The sequence below is a fragment of the Hyperoodon ampullatus genome (genome assembly GCF_949752795.1).
Source record: "Hyperoodon ampullatus genome assembly, chromosome: X".
In the NCBI taxonomy this organism is placed as follows: domain Eukaryota; kingdom Metazoa; phylum Chordata; class Mammalia; order Artiodactyla; family Ziphiidae; genus Hyperoodon; species Hyperoodon ampullatus.
In genome coordinates this window covers 39,241,396-39,254,882 of record NC_136913.1, presented here as the reverse complement: position 1 = coordinate 39,254,882, position 13,487 = coordinate 39,241,396, and the positions used below count along the sequence as shown (strand labels likewise).

General features: G+C 42.0%; 1 pseudogene across 1 annotated transcript; it reads right to left on the bottom strand.

Annotated features, from left to right (window-relative positions):
• Window positions 1-11,682: 11,682 nt before the first annotated feature.
• On the bottom strand, window positions 11,683-13,143 carry LOC307069633 (BTB/POZ domain-containing protein 3-like; annotated as a pseudogene). The gene has a single exon. The product of its transcript is annotated as a BTB/POZ domain-containing protein 3-like (transcript).
• Window positions 13,144-13,487: the final 344 nt, after the last annotated feature.

Genomic DNA, 13,487 nt, shown 5'->3' with positions numbered 1-13,487 from the left:
GCGCAGTGGTTGAGAGTCCGCCTGCCGGTGCAGGGGACACGGGTTCGAGCTCTGGTCCGGGAGGATCCCACATGCTGCGGAGCGGCTGGGCCCATGAGCCATGGCCGCTGAGCCTGCGTGTCTGGAGCCTGTGCTCCACAACGGGAGAGGCCACAACAGTGGGAGGCCCACGTACCACAAAAAAAAAAAAAAAAAGAGAGACTTGAGGTGATGGGCAAGGGCCGCTATACCCCTTTTCCATGGTGACAGGGCACTCACAATGCACAACAGCATTCTCTCAAGAATGATCTCTCTAATATCCAACTCTCTCATTATCTTCAAACTTTTTTATAAGTTGGAGGTGCTTAGCTGGTCTAGCTCTTCACTTCCCCTACTGTTTTGGGGTCTTGGTCAGAACTGAGACTATATCCCATTTTAATATCTTGTTGTTTACTTATTTTTTATATTGTACACTCTGTTAGAGCTTGTGTTTGGTTAACATGATTTAGCTCAAACATGATAGGTAATATGGGAAACTTTGCAGTATTATACAGAATTTGTGTTGGTTCATATGTGGTTTTTCCTAGCATGCTAGTAATTTGAAAAAGATCAGGGGCAAGTTTTCTCATAATTAAAGAGAAAGTCCTAGCAATATATAAAGACTGTCTTAGTCAGTTTAGGCTGCTATAACAAATTACCACAGACTGAGTGGCTTATATACAACAGAAATTTATTTCTCACACTTCTGGAGGCTGAAAGTTCTAGATCAAGGGCCCAGCATGGTCAGGTTCTGGTGAGAGCCCTCTTCCGGATTGCAGACTGACAACTTATGTATCATCACATGGTGGAAAGAGAGGGAACAGAGCTCTCTGGGATTCCTTTTATAAGGGCATTAATCTCATTCATGAGAGCTCCAACTTCATGACCTACAATCACCTCCCGAAGGCTCCACCTTCTGACAGTGGGGGTTAGGATTTAAACATACAAATTTGGTCAGGGGGGACACAGCATTCAGTCCATTGCAAAGACAGTAAGGATAATGGTGAAAACTCCATCCAAAGTGCCTTCCTTTTAAGTAGTAGCTAGTTTAGTGGATCAAAAAACCACTACAATTTTTATTATGTTAAACTACCAGAAGCAGCTGCAAAGATATTTCTCCCTACGTTGGAAGGAAGGAAGGAAGGAAGGAAGGGGGAAGGAAGGAAGCAGTAGGAGGGGGGGAGGGAGGGAAGGAAGGAAGAAGGACCTTAATTTGAAAACGTCTACACTCTAGATATGATTTTTAGTTTTGATAACTGTTCTCATCAGAATTAAATGTCCCTGATATTGTTTAATGGATACAAAGTTTCATTTTTGCAGGACGGAAAGAGCTCTGGAAGTGAATGGTGATGATGGTTGCACAACAATATGAATGCACTCAGTGTCACTGAACTGGACACTTAAAATGTTTAAGATGCTAAATTTGATGCTATTTATATTTCATCACAATTTTAAAAAAAATTAACAGAAGAATTAAATGTCCCCAATATCTTACATCTCAGAGGTGTCAGGGTCAGCTGATTGTGAGGCTGAGTGTAAATATCAGTGGAGATTGAACTATGCCAATATTTTTACTAGTATTGTTACAGTTTTCATTAGTAGTGTCGTTAGAAAATTACATATGTTTTGAGAGGACTGCCCCAAATATATTTTTCCCATAAGCTAATATTTCTAGTGTGTGATTTTACAGCATGAAAAGTTTTTCAGAAATGCATACTTGAGGGGGGGAACTTCAAGACGACAGAGGAGTAAGACGTGGAGATCACCTTCCTCCCCACAGATACATCAGAAATACATCTACACGTGGAACAACTCCTACAGAACACCTACTGAACGTCGGCAGAAGACCTCAGACCTCCCAAAAGGCAAGAAACTCCCCATGTGCCGGGGTAGGGCAAACGAAAAAAGAATAAACAGAGACAAAAGAATAGGGACAGGACCTGCACCAGTGGGAGGGAGCCGTGAAGGAGGAAAGGTTTCCACACAGTAGAAGCCCCTTCGCGGGCGGAGACTGCGGGTGGCGGAGGGGGAAAGCTTCAGAGCCACGGAGGAGAGCACAGCAACAGGGATGCGGAGGGCAAAGCGGGGAGATTCTCGCACAGAGGATCGGTGCCAACTGGCACTCACCAGCCCGAGAGGCTTGTCTGCTCACCCACCGGGACAGGCAGGGGCTGGGAGCTGAGGCTCGTGCTTCGGAGGTCAGATCCCAGGGAGAGGACTGGGGTTGGCTGCGTGAACACAGCGTGAAGGGGTTAGTGCACCACGGCTAGCCGGGAGGGAGTCCGGGAAAGTCTGGACCTGCCAGAGAGGCAAGACACCTTTGTTTCCGGGTGCGTGAGGAGAGAGGATTCAGAGCACCGCCTAAACGAGCTCCACAGATGGGCACGAGCCATGGCTATCAGTGTGGACACCAGAGACGGGCATGAGACACTTAGGCTGCTGCTGCCGCCACCAAGAAGCCTGTGTGCAAGCACAGCTCACTATCCACACCTGCCCTCCCGGGAGCCTGTGCAGCCTGCCACTGCCAGGGTCCCAGGATCCAGGGACAACTTCCCCGGGAGAACGCACGGCGCGCCTCAGGCTGGTGCAACGTCACGCCGGCCTCTGCCGCCGCAGGCTCACCCCACATTCCAATTATAACTATGGAACCCCTCCCTCCACCTGGCAATAGAGAGCCAGGGCCCCCTAACCAGCTGCTGCTTGCTTTAACCCCATCCTGTCTGGATGGGAACAGGAGGCTGAGGGCAACCTACATGCAGAAGTGGGGCCAAAACCAAAGCTGAACCCCAGGAGCTGTGCAAACAAAGAAAAGAAAGGGTAATTGCTCCGTGCAGCCTCATAGGCAGCGGATTAAATCCCCACAATCAACTTGATGTACCCTGCATCTGTGGAATACCTGAATAGACAATGAATCAACCCAAAATTGAGGTAGTGGACTTTGGGACCAAATGTAGACTTGGGGTTTCATGTCTGTGACTGACTTGTTGCTTATTGTTTTACGTTTATCTTAGGAAAGTTTTTAGTGCTTGTTATCATTGGTGGATTTGTTTATCGGTTTGGTTGGTCTCTTTTTTTAATTACTTTTTTCTTGATTTTAATAATTTTTTTATTTTAATAATTATATATTATATATTTTTTTACTTTTTTATTATGTTTTTCTCTTCCTTTTTTCTCTATTTTCTTCTGAGCCACGTGGCTGACAGGGTCTTGGTGCTCCAGCCTAGTGTCAGGCCTGAACTTATGAGATGGGAGAGCTGAGTTCAGGACATTGGACCAGCAGAGAGCTCCAGGCCCCACGTAATATGAATCGGCGAGAGCTCTCCCAGAGATTTCTGTCTCAACACTAAGACCCAGCTCCACCAAATGGCCAGAAAGCTCCAGTGCTGGAGGCCCCATGCCAAACAACTAGCAAGACAGGAACACACCACATCCATTAGCAGAGAGGCAGCCTAAAATCATACTAAGTTCACAGACACCCCAAAAAGCACCAGCAGTCCTTCCCACCAGAAAAGCAAGATACAGCCCCACCCACCAACACACAGGCACTAGTCTCCTCCACCAGGAAGCTTACACAACCCACTGAACCAACCTTACCCAATGAGGGCAGACACCAAAAACAATGGGAAATACAAACTGGCAGCCTGTGAAAAGGAGACCCCAAACCCAGTAAGTTAAGCAAAATGAGAAGACAGAGAAATATGCAGCAGATGAAGAAGCAAGGTAAAAACCCACCAGACCAAACAAATGAAGAGGAAATAGGCAGTCTACCTGAAAAAGAATTCAGAATAATGATACTAAAGATGATCCAAAATCTTGGAAATAGAATGGAGAAAATACAAGAAACGTTTAACAAGGACCTAGAAGAACTAAAGAGCAAACAAACAGTGATGAACATTACAATAAATGAAATAAAAAATTTGCTAGAAGGAATAAATAGCATTCTGAGGCAGAAGAACGGCTAAGTGACCTGGAAGTTAAAAGAGTGGAAATAACTACCACAGAGCAAATTAAAGAGAAAAGAAGGAAAAGAATTGCGGAAGTCTCAGAGACCTCCGGGACAACATAAAACACACCAACATTTGAATTACAGGGGTCCCAGAAGAAGAGAGAAAGAAAGGGTCTGAGAAAATATTTGAAGAGATTATAGTTGTAAACTTCCCTAAAGTGGGAAAGGAAATAGTCAATCAAGTCCAGGAAGCACAGAGAGTCCCATACAGGATAAAACCAAGGAGAAACACGCCAAGACACATATTAATCAAACTATAAAAAATAAATACAAAGAAAAAATATTAAAAGCAACAAATAATATGCAAGGGAATCACCATAAGGTTAACAGCTGATCTTTATGCAGAAACTCTGCAAGCCAGAAGGGAGTGGCAGGACATATTTAAAGTGATGAAAGGGAAAAACCTACAACCAAGATTACTCTCCCCAGCAAGGATCTCATTAAGATTTGATGGAGAAATTAAAACCTTTACAGACAAGCAAAGGTTAACAGAATTCAGCACCACCAAACCAGCTTTACAACAAATGCTAAAGGAACTTCTCTAGGCAGGAATCACAAGAGAAGGAAAAGACCTACAAAAACAAACCCAAAACAATTAAGAAAACTGGTAATAGGAACATACATATTGATAATTACCTTAAATGTAAATGGATTAAATGCTCCAGCCAAAAGACACAGACTGGCTGAATTGATACAAAAACAAGACCCATAGATATGCTGTCTACAAGAGACCCACTTCAGACCTAAGGACACATACAGACTGAAAGTGAGGGGATGGAAAAGATATCCCATGGAAATGGAAATCAAAAGAAAGCTGGACTAGCAATTCTCATATCACACAAAAGAGAGTTTAAAATAAAGACTATTACAAGAGACAAAGAAGGACATTACATAATGATCAAGGGATCAATCCAATAAGCTATAACAATTGTAAATATTTATTTACCCAACATAAGAGCACCTCAATACACGAGGCAAATGCTAACAGCCATAAAAGGGGGAAATCGACAGTAACACAATAATAGTAGGGGACTTTAACACCCCACTTTCACCAATGGACAGATCATCCAAAATGAAAATAAATAAGGAAACACAAGCTTTAAATGATACTAAAGAAGATGGACTTAATTGATATTTATAGGACATTCCATCAAAAAACACCAGAATACACTAATTTCCCAAGTGCTCATGGAACAGTCTCCAAATAGATCGTATCTTGGGTCACAAATCAAGCCTTGGTAAATTTAAGAAAATTGAAATCATATCAAGTATCATTTCCTACCACAATGCTATGAGACTAGATATCAATTACAGGAAAAAAACTGTAAAAAAAATACAAACACATAGAGGCTAAAAAGTACACTACTAAATAACCAAGAGATCACTGAAGAAATCAAAGAGGAATCAAAAAACACCTAGACACAGATGACAATGAAAACACGATGACCCAAAACCTATGGGATGCAGCAAAATCACTTCTAAGAGGGAAGATTAGAGCAATACAATCCTACCTCAAGAAACAAGAAACATCTCAAATAAACAACCTAAACTTACACCTAAAGCAATAAGAGAAAGAAGAACAAAATAACCCCAAAGTTAGCAGAAGGAAAGAAATCATAAAGGTCAGATCAGAAATAAATGAAAAAGAAATGAAGGAAACAATAGCAAAGATCAACAAAACTAAAAGCTGGTTCTTTGAGAAGATAAACAAAAATTTTAAACCACTAGCCACACTCAGCAAGAAAAAAAGGAAGATGACTCAAATCAAGAGAATTCGAAATGAAAGAGGAGAAGTAACAACTGACACTGCAGAAATACAAAGGATCATGAGAGATTACTACAAGCAACTCTATGCCAATAAAATGGAAAATATGGAAGAAATGGACAAATTCTAAGAAACGCACAATCTTCCGAGACTGAACCAGGAAGAAATAGAAAATATAAACAGACCAATCTCAAGCACTGAAATTGAAACTGTGCTTTAAAATCTTCCAACAAACAAAAGCCCAGGACCAGATGTCTTCACAGGCGAATTCTATCAAACATTTAGAGAAAAGCTAACAGCTATCCTCCTCAAAATCTTCCAAAATATAGCAGAGGGCGGAACACTCTGAAACTCATGCTATAAGGCCACCATCACCCTGATACCAAAACCAGGCAAAGATGTCTCAAAAAAAGAAAACTACAGGCTAATATCACTGATGAACACAGGTGCAACAATCCTCAACAAATTACTAGCAAACAGAATCCAACAACACATTACAAGGATCATACACCATTATCAAGTGGGGTTTATCCCAGGAATGCAAGGAGTCTTCAATATACGCAAATCAATGTGATAAACCATATTAACAAATTGAAGGTGAAAAAATAATCATCTCAATAGATGCAGAGAAATCTTGCGACAAAATTCAACACCCATTTATGACAAAAACTCTCTAGAAAGCAGGCATAGAGGGAACTTACCTCAACATAATAAAGGCCATATATGACAAACCCACAACCAACATCGTTCTCAGTGGTGAAAAACTGAAGCCATTTTCACTAAGATCTGGAACAAGACAAGGTTGTCCACTCTCACCACTATTATTCAACATAGTTTTGGAAGTTATAGCCACAGCAATCAGAGAAGAAAAAGAAATAAAAGGAATCCAAATCGGAAAAGAAGAAGCAAAGCTGTCACTGTTTGCAGATGACATGATACTATACATACAGAATCCTAAAGATGCTACCAGAAAACTACTAGAGCTAATCAATGAATTTCGTAAAGTAGCATGATACAAAATTAATGCACAGAAATCTCTTGCATTCCTATACACTAATGATGAAAATTCTGAAAGAGAAATTAAGGAAACACTCCCATTTACCATTGCAACAAAAAGAAAAAATACCTAGGAATAAACCTACCTAAGGAGACAAAAGACCTGTATGCAGAAAACTATAAGACACTGATGAAAGAAATTAAAGATGATACAAACAGATGGAGAGATATTCCATGTTCTTGGATTGGAAGCATCAACATAGTGAAAATGACTATACTGCCCAAAGCAATCTACAGATTCAATGCAATCGCTATCAAACTACCAATGGCATTTTTCACAGAACTAGAACAAAAAATTTCACACTTTGTATGGAAACAAAAGACCCCAAATAGCCAAAGCAATCTTGAGAAAGAAAAACGGAGCTCGAGTAATCAAGCTCCCTGACTTCAGACGATACTAAAAAGCTACAGTAATCAGGACAGTATGGTACTGGCACAAAAACAGAAAGATAGATCAATGGAACAGGATAGAAAGCCCAGACATAAACACACGCCAATATGGTCACCTTACCTTTGATAAAGGAGGCAAGAATATACAATGGAGAAAGATAGCCTCTTCAATAAGTGGTGCTGGGAAAACTGGACAGCTACATGTAAAAGAATGATATTAGAACATTCCCTAACACCATACAGAAAAATAAACTCAAAATGGATTAAACACCTAAATGTAAGGCCAGACACTATAAAACTCTTAAAGGAAAACATAGGCAGAACACTCTATGACATACAGCACATCAAGTTCCTTTTTGACCCACATCCTAGTGAAATCGAAAAAAAAACTAAAATAAACAAATGGGACCTAATGAAACTTAAAACCTTTTGCACAGCAAAGGAAAACATAAACAAGACGAAAAGACAACCCTCAGAAGGGGAGAAAATATTTGCAAACTAAGCCACTGACAGAGGATCAATCTCCAAAATACACAAGCAGCTCATGCAGCTCAATATCAAAAAAACAAACAACCCAATCCAAAAGTGGGCAGAATACCTAAATAGACATTTCTCCATAGAAGATATACAGATTGCCAACAAACACATGAAAGGAAGCTCAGCATCACTAATCATCAGAGAAATGCAAATCAAAACCACAATGAGGTATCATCTCACACCAGTCAGAATGGTCATCATCAAAAAATCTATAAACAATAAATGCTGATGAGGGTGTGGAGAAAAGGGAACCCTCTTGCACTGTTGGTGGGAATTTAAAGTGATACAACCACTATGGAGAACGGTACGGAGGTTCCTTAAAAAACTAAAAATAGAACTACGACCCAGCAATCCCACTACTGGGCGTATACCCTGAGAATACCCTAATTCAAAGAGTCATGTACCACAATGTTCACTGCAGCTCTATTTACAATAGCCAGGACATGGAAGCAACCTAAGTGTCCATTGACAGATGAATGGATAAAGAAGATATGGCACATATATACAATGGAATATTACTCAGCCATAAAAAGAAACAAAATTGAGTTATTTGTACTGAGGTGGAGGACCTAGAGTCTGTGATACAGAGTGAAGTAAGTCAGAAAGAGAAAAACAAATACCGTATGCTAACACATATATATGGAATCTAAAAAAAAAATGGTTCTGAAGAACCTAGGGACAGGACAGGAATAAAGATGCAGATGTAGAGAATGGAATTGAGGACACGAGGTGGGGGAAGGGTAAGCTGTGACAAAGCGAAAGAGAGGCATGGACATATATACACTACCAAATGTAAAACAGATAGGTAGTGGGAAGCAGCCGCATAGCACAGGGAGATCAGATTGGCGCTTTGTGACCACCTGGAGGGGTGGGATAGGGAGGGTGGGAGGGAGACGCAAGAGGGAGGAGATATGGGGTTATATGTATATGTATAGCCGATTCACTTTGTTATAAAGCAGAAACTAACACACCATTTTAAAGCAATTATACTCCAATAAAGATGTTAAAAAAATAAATAAATAAAATAAAAATACAGTACAGTAACATTCAACATGAGGTACTTCATATTTATATATTTTTCCTTCATAAATAATGCTTTAAGCTACTGAATTCAAGCACTCTGATGCACAAGTGGCTAGTGTCTTGAATTAGCGAGCTTATTTAAACACCTTTAAAAAAAACAATTCAATGCAATAGTTATGTAGAAATTAGACCATTTACTTAAATACTATATTAAGATATGCTTAAAGAATGTTACATTAGGATTGCTAGCCTAGTTCCCCTTATCCCCAGGATATGAACAATGACAAAGTTTGCCAGATACATTGGGAAAAGCATCTACAGGGCATTGTTTAATAAAGTTGCGTTTATACACTACAGTTGCCTGCCTTGTCAGAACAATGGTTTCTAGTTTTAAAAGATACAAAATTCGAGATTACCAAAGAAAATAAAGCAAGTATATTAGCCTTAATTCCATGTCGTTGAAAATGCAGAAGGGAGAATAGGATTTAAAAGATAAAATTTTCTTGTTTTAAATACAATTTTCAAATTTAACCCACAGCTCTTGGCACCAGCCAATCAGATGACGGATGGGTTTTGTTTTTTTTTCTTTTTCAGGTGATAGTAATTAACATAAAATTAAGTTCTTCCACACCTAGTGTACAGATCTCACGTGGCTCTCACCCAGCAGTTCCCCAGCCTCTGGCGGGCAGCTACGAACAGGAGTACTGACCATGGGTGTTACTGAATGAACAATCTTCACTCTAAGGTTATCACACCCACCACAACAATCTGATATGATGAAATTAGTGCTAAATAAAGTTTCTTTTCCTCTGGGTTAAAAATGAGTGCCTTCCAATCAGGTATATAGTCTACCAATTTGCAAGGTAACTATGAGTTACCAAAATGTTTAACCATAATTTATAAATAAAACCCTTTGTAGAAGTAGTTTTTAAATTGAAAATGTACCTTTATTTCACAGTTTGCCAAAACTACTATCTGTCATCTCGCTAATAAGAAATAATTGTTAGATCATTTTGGAAAGTTGTCCTGGGAATACTCATCTATAATCACCGTAATAGCTTTTGATCATCTACGCTAACAGACATAGGTAATTGTAAAGGTGATTAAAACATTTCCCGTAATCCAGTGTTCTCCTCCATCAGGGAAGCCGGCCGAAGCAACAAGCCCACGTCTACAGGGGGAGAGGTGGCCCAGAAGCACAGGTAATCACTCACTGGGGCCCAGCGGGGCCAGCAGGGGGACCATTTCTGTCCCAGCCCTCACTGACCAGGCAGGGAAGAGACAATTCCTGAGCTGGCACGCACCTGAACGCGCACGGGCACCCACGCAGACACCCACCCCAGGACTAACTCCTGCTCCAGAGCCAGCTTCGGGCTCACAGAGCAGGAGAAGGAGGCGGCCAGAGACCACACTCTGGGTGGTGGGGAAGCCATCTCAGGATCACGCTGGGCAAAAAAGCTGCCCAGAAACACATGGATACTTCAACTGGGAGTGAACACAGTAGACACCACCAGGGTCACGGGCACTAAGCCAGCACAAGCCTTTGCGGAAGGAGAATGTTTTGATGAGCTTTTCCCTTCTTTGTGTACATTATCCGTGGACAAATAAGAGAGCTGGATGTGATGCTGAGGCAGTGAATATTAGGTATCATCAAGAGTATCGCTCTAGACCATTTTCTAAAAACCCTGCAGGTATATATTGGCACTTTAAGATAGCCAGAGGCCAGATTCTAGCAGTCCAGGAACAGGGCAGAATTATAATTAACTAAGAAGATACAATGTGGTTAAAGTAGATCCGGTGAAGTATATTTCAGGGGAAAAAAATCAATGAATAAAAGTATCTTATTACATTAACGTGTGGTGCTACAAAACTAATTGTTTTTCCATTCATCTAAAGAATCGTTCGGTCCTCTTTTCATGGGAAAAGGGGAATAGGAATTCTATACAGTACAACTTTTGAAAGTCTGCAAATGGCAGGGATCAGAAGCTAAACAGGGGGAAAAGAGTCTGACTTTTTCAAACTCTGTATTATAATATGCCATCAGTTAAGCTATTTGCCATATGGGGCTTTCTTAGGCTCCCTTTTAAAACCATTTTAGTTTAAATTAATAGGCCTGCAACTTTTTTCTAATGACAATAAAATTTTGTAATTTAGTTACTTCTAAAAGAAGTCTCTGTACTGCAATATTTTGTCTTCTAAACTAAAAGAATATAAATCTGTTTGTAGCAAAAAGTCATGACCTAAAACTTGCAATTTCTTACTTGCTTACTTTACACTGACACTTTGCAACTTAAAATTTAACAATCTTACGAATTTAGGATTTAAGAAAAAGCAATGCCCCAAAGTAAAATATTTAAAAGGAAATAAAATAATAAGGTAAACATGACTACTGTCTACTTTCTAAATTATTACTTATTATCAAGCGAAACGTCTTTCAAAATTGTACAATGAGGTTTATCGTTTTGGGGGGAGGGAGGGGTTCTGTTTAAAAATAATTCTTGTTATTGTTATTTTAGACTATTTATTCCTACTTAAAATAAAGCCCAAAAGAGAATTTGAAGTGATCCAAAAATTTTCCTAAGAGGGACAAAACTGGGAGGTCAGTGGGGCAGTTGGAAAAGAACGCAAAATCTCCCCAGATGTATAAACGCAACTCTAAGAACCACAAGCCTTGATGAGAACTTGGCTCTTTTAGGCATACAGTTAAAAGCTGAACACTGCATTTTTGCCTGTACATAATTAAAAGGTTGAAAGAAATTAGAACCCGCCTACAGCTCCATTCGTTACAAATTACCTGCGCTGATCGCGTATCTGCAGCTGAGCTAAGCATCAAGCAAGTAGGAGTGTGGTGTGCACCTCAGAGCCCGCACTGCTCTGGGAAGCGTGCTCAAGCGTAGAATATAAATTTGGGCATCTTCCCCCCATGCACCCCGGTGCCGTTGACGGTGACTTTGCCACACTGAACTTCCGTCATGCCTTCCTGTCCAAAGTAGCTGAGCTCATTACCATCCAGGATCACGCAGGCCGTGTAGAAGGTGTCCTGCTTAGTCTGCACTGGGTACTCAAACCACACGGGGAAGGTGTTGCTGGAGCCGTCTGAGCAGTACTTGCTCAAGTTCTGCCCCAGGACGACGCCCTGCCGCTTGAGTTCGATCTTGGCACTGTACTCGGCCGAGCCGCAGCTGGAGCCGTGCAGCCCGAAGCCCGCGATGAACACCCTCTTGTCGACGGCGAACTGGATGCTGTCGCAGCGGCCCCGGTAGCGCCACTGGTTGCTCCGGTAGGCACACAACTGGAAACGGTGGCAGCGCTGGGGGACGAGGCCCTTGCGGGCTTTGCAGCTCGGGCTTCTTGGCCGCGGTGTACCAGAGGAAGATGTCGTTGGTCTCGTTCAGAGTTAAGACTCCGGACTGCACAGCACCGTTTGCAAAATCGTCCAGGGCCATGGTCGGGATGCAGATCAAGTAAAGCGCCTTCCCGAGGACTCCGCTTGTTTTCAGTGCTCAAAGCCAGATCTTGTTGCTGGCATCCCACTTCAGCCCAGCTGAGAGCTGCCTCGAAAACCACAATTTCTTTGGCATTCAGTTTCCCTGCGGAAGATACTTTCTAGTGTCTGGAAGTCAATATCGCAGAATCCCTCAGATTTGAGAGCGAGCTCGGCCTGGGCGTCGATCACCTCCCAGCACCACTGGGTCAGGCCTGGCTCCTCAAACAGGCAGCTCTGGGACAGGAGGACACAGGCGTTCTTGGCGCTCAGGCTGGTCTCCAGAAGATTGACGCAGGCCCGGGCGAGGTGAGGGACGATGTACTTTTTGGCAGCATAGAGTGGCCAAGACTGTGACTGCAGCCAAGTCCATTTCATCACAATAGATGTATTTCAGCATAGTGAGAAAAGCAGCAGGGTCGACATCTGGTATACAGATCTCACCTTTGTCTTCGGCAAGTTCTCCGTAAAACATTGCATGGAACACGGAGCTCCCAACAGCTAAAACATATTTGTGTCCTGGCAACCGCTGAGTCCCACCTGGTGGCCCAACCACAAAATGTACATCTGCCATCAAATCATTATTGAACATCACCACATTTCTCTCTCTAATGGTGGGATAAAGACCTTGCCAATTCAGGGCTGGAATAGGTTGTTGTTACTGAGATTCTGCTGGTGGTACTGATGGACAGTGGTGCTGCTGGAGTTGGCTGGTTTTCTTCGGCAGAATATATCAGCAACCATCTTCTTCTTTTTAGTCTTCAAGGTAATTACTTCATAACAAACTGGAGACAACTTGCTGCTGCTGCTACTACTGCTGGGATTTTTTTTCTTCGAGCTTTTCTTGGACCTGTTCTTTACCGTCTCGCTCGCGGTCCTTGTCGCCTCAGGCAGCGCCCACCGTCTGCGCTACTTACCGCTTGCTGCCTCGGCCCGGTGCCCGCTCCTCGGGCCCCGTCCTGGGCACTCTGGGATCCAGCACCCGGCAGGGCTCGGCGGGCACCCGCATGCTGCATTCCTTTTTTTTTTAAGATTTTTTTTTTGATGTGGACCATTTTTTTGAAGTCTTTACTTGTTACAATATTGCTTCTATTTTATGTTTTGGTTAATTGGCCACGAGGCATGTGGTATCTTAGCTCCTCCGCCAGGGATTGAACCCACACCCCCTGCATTGGAAGGTGAAGTCTTAACCACTGGACCTCCAGGGA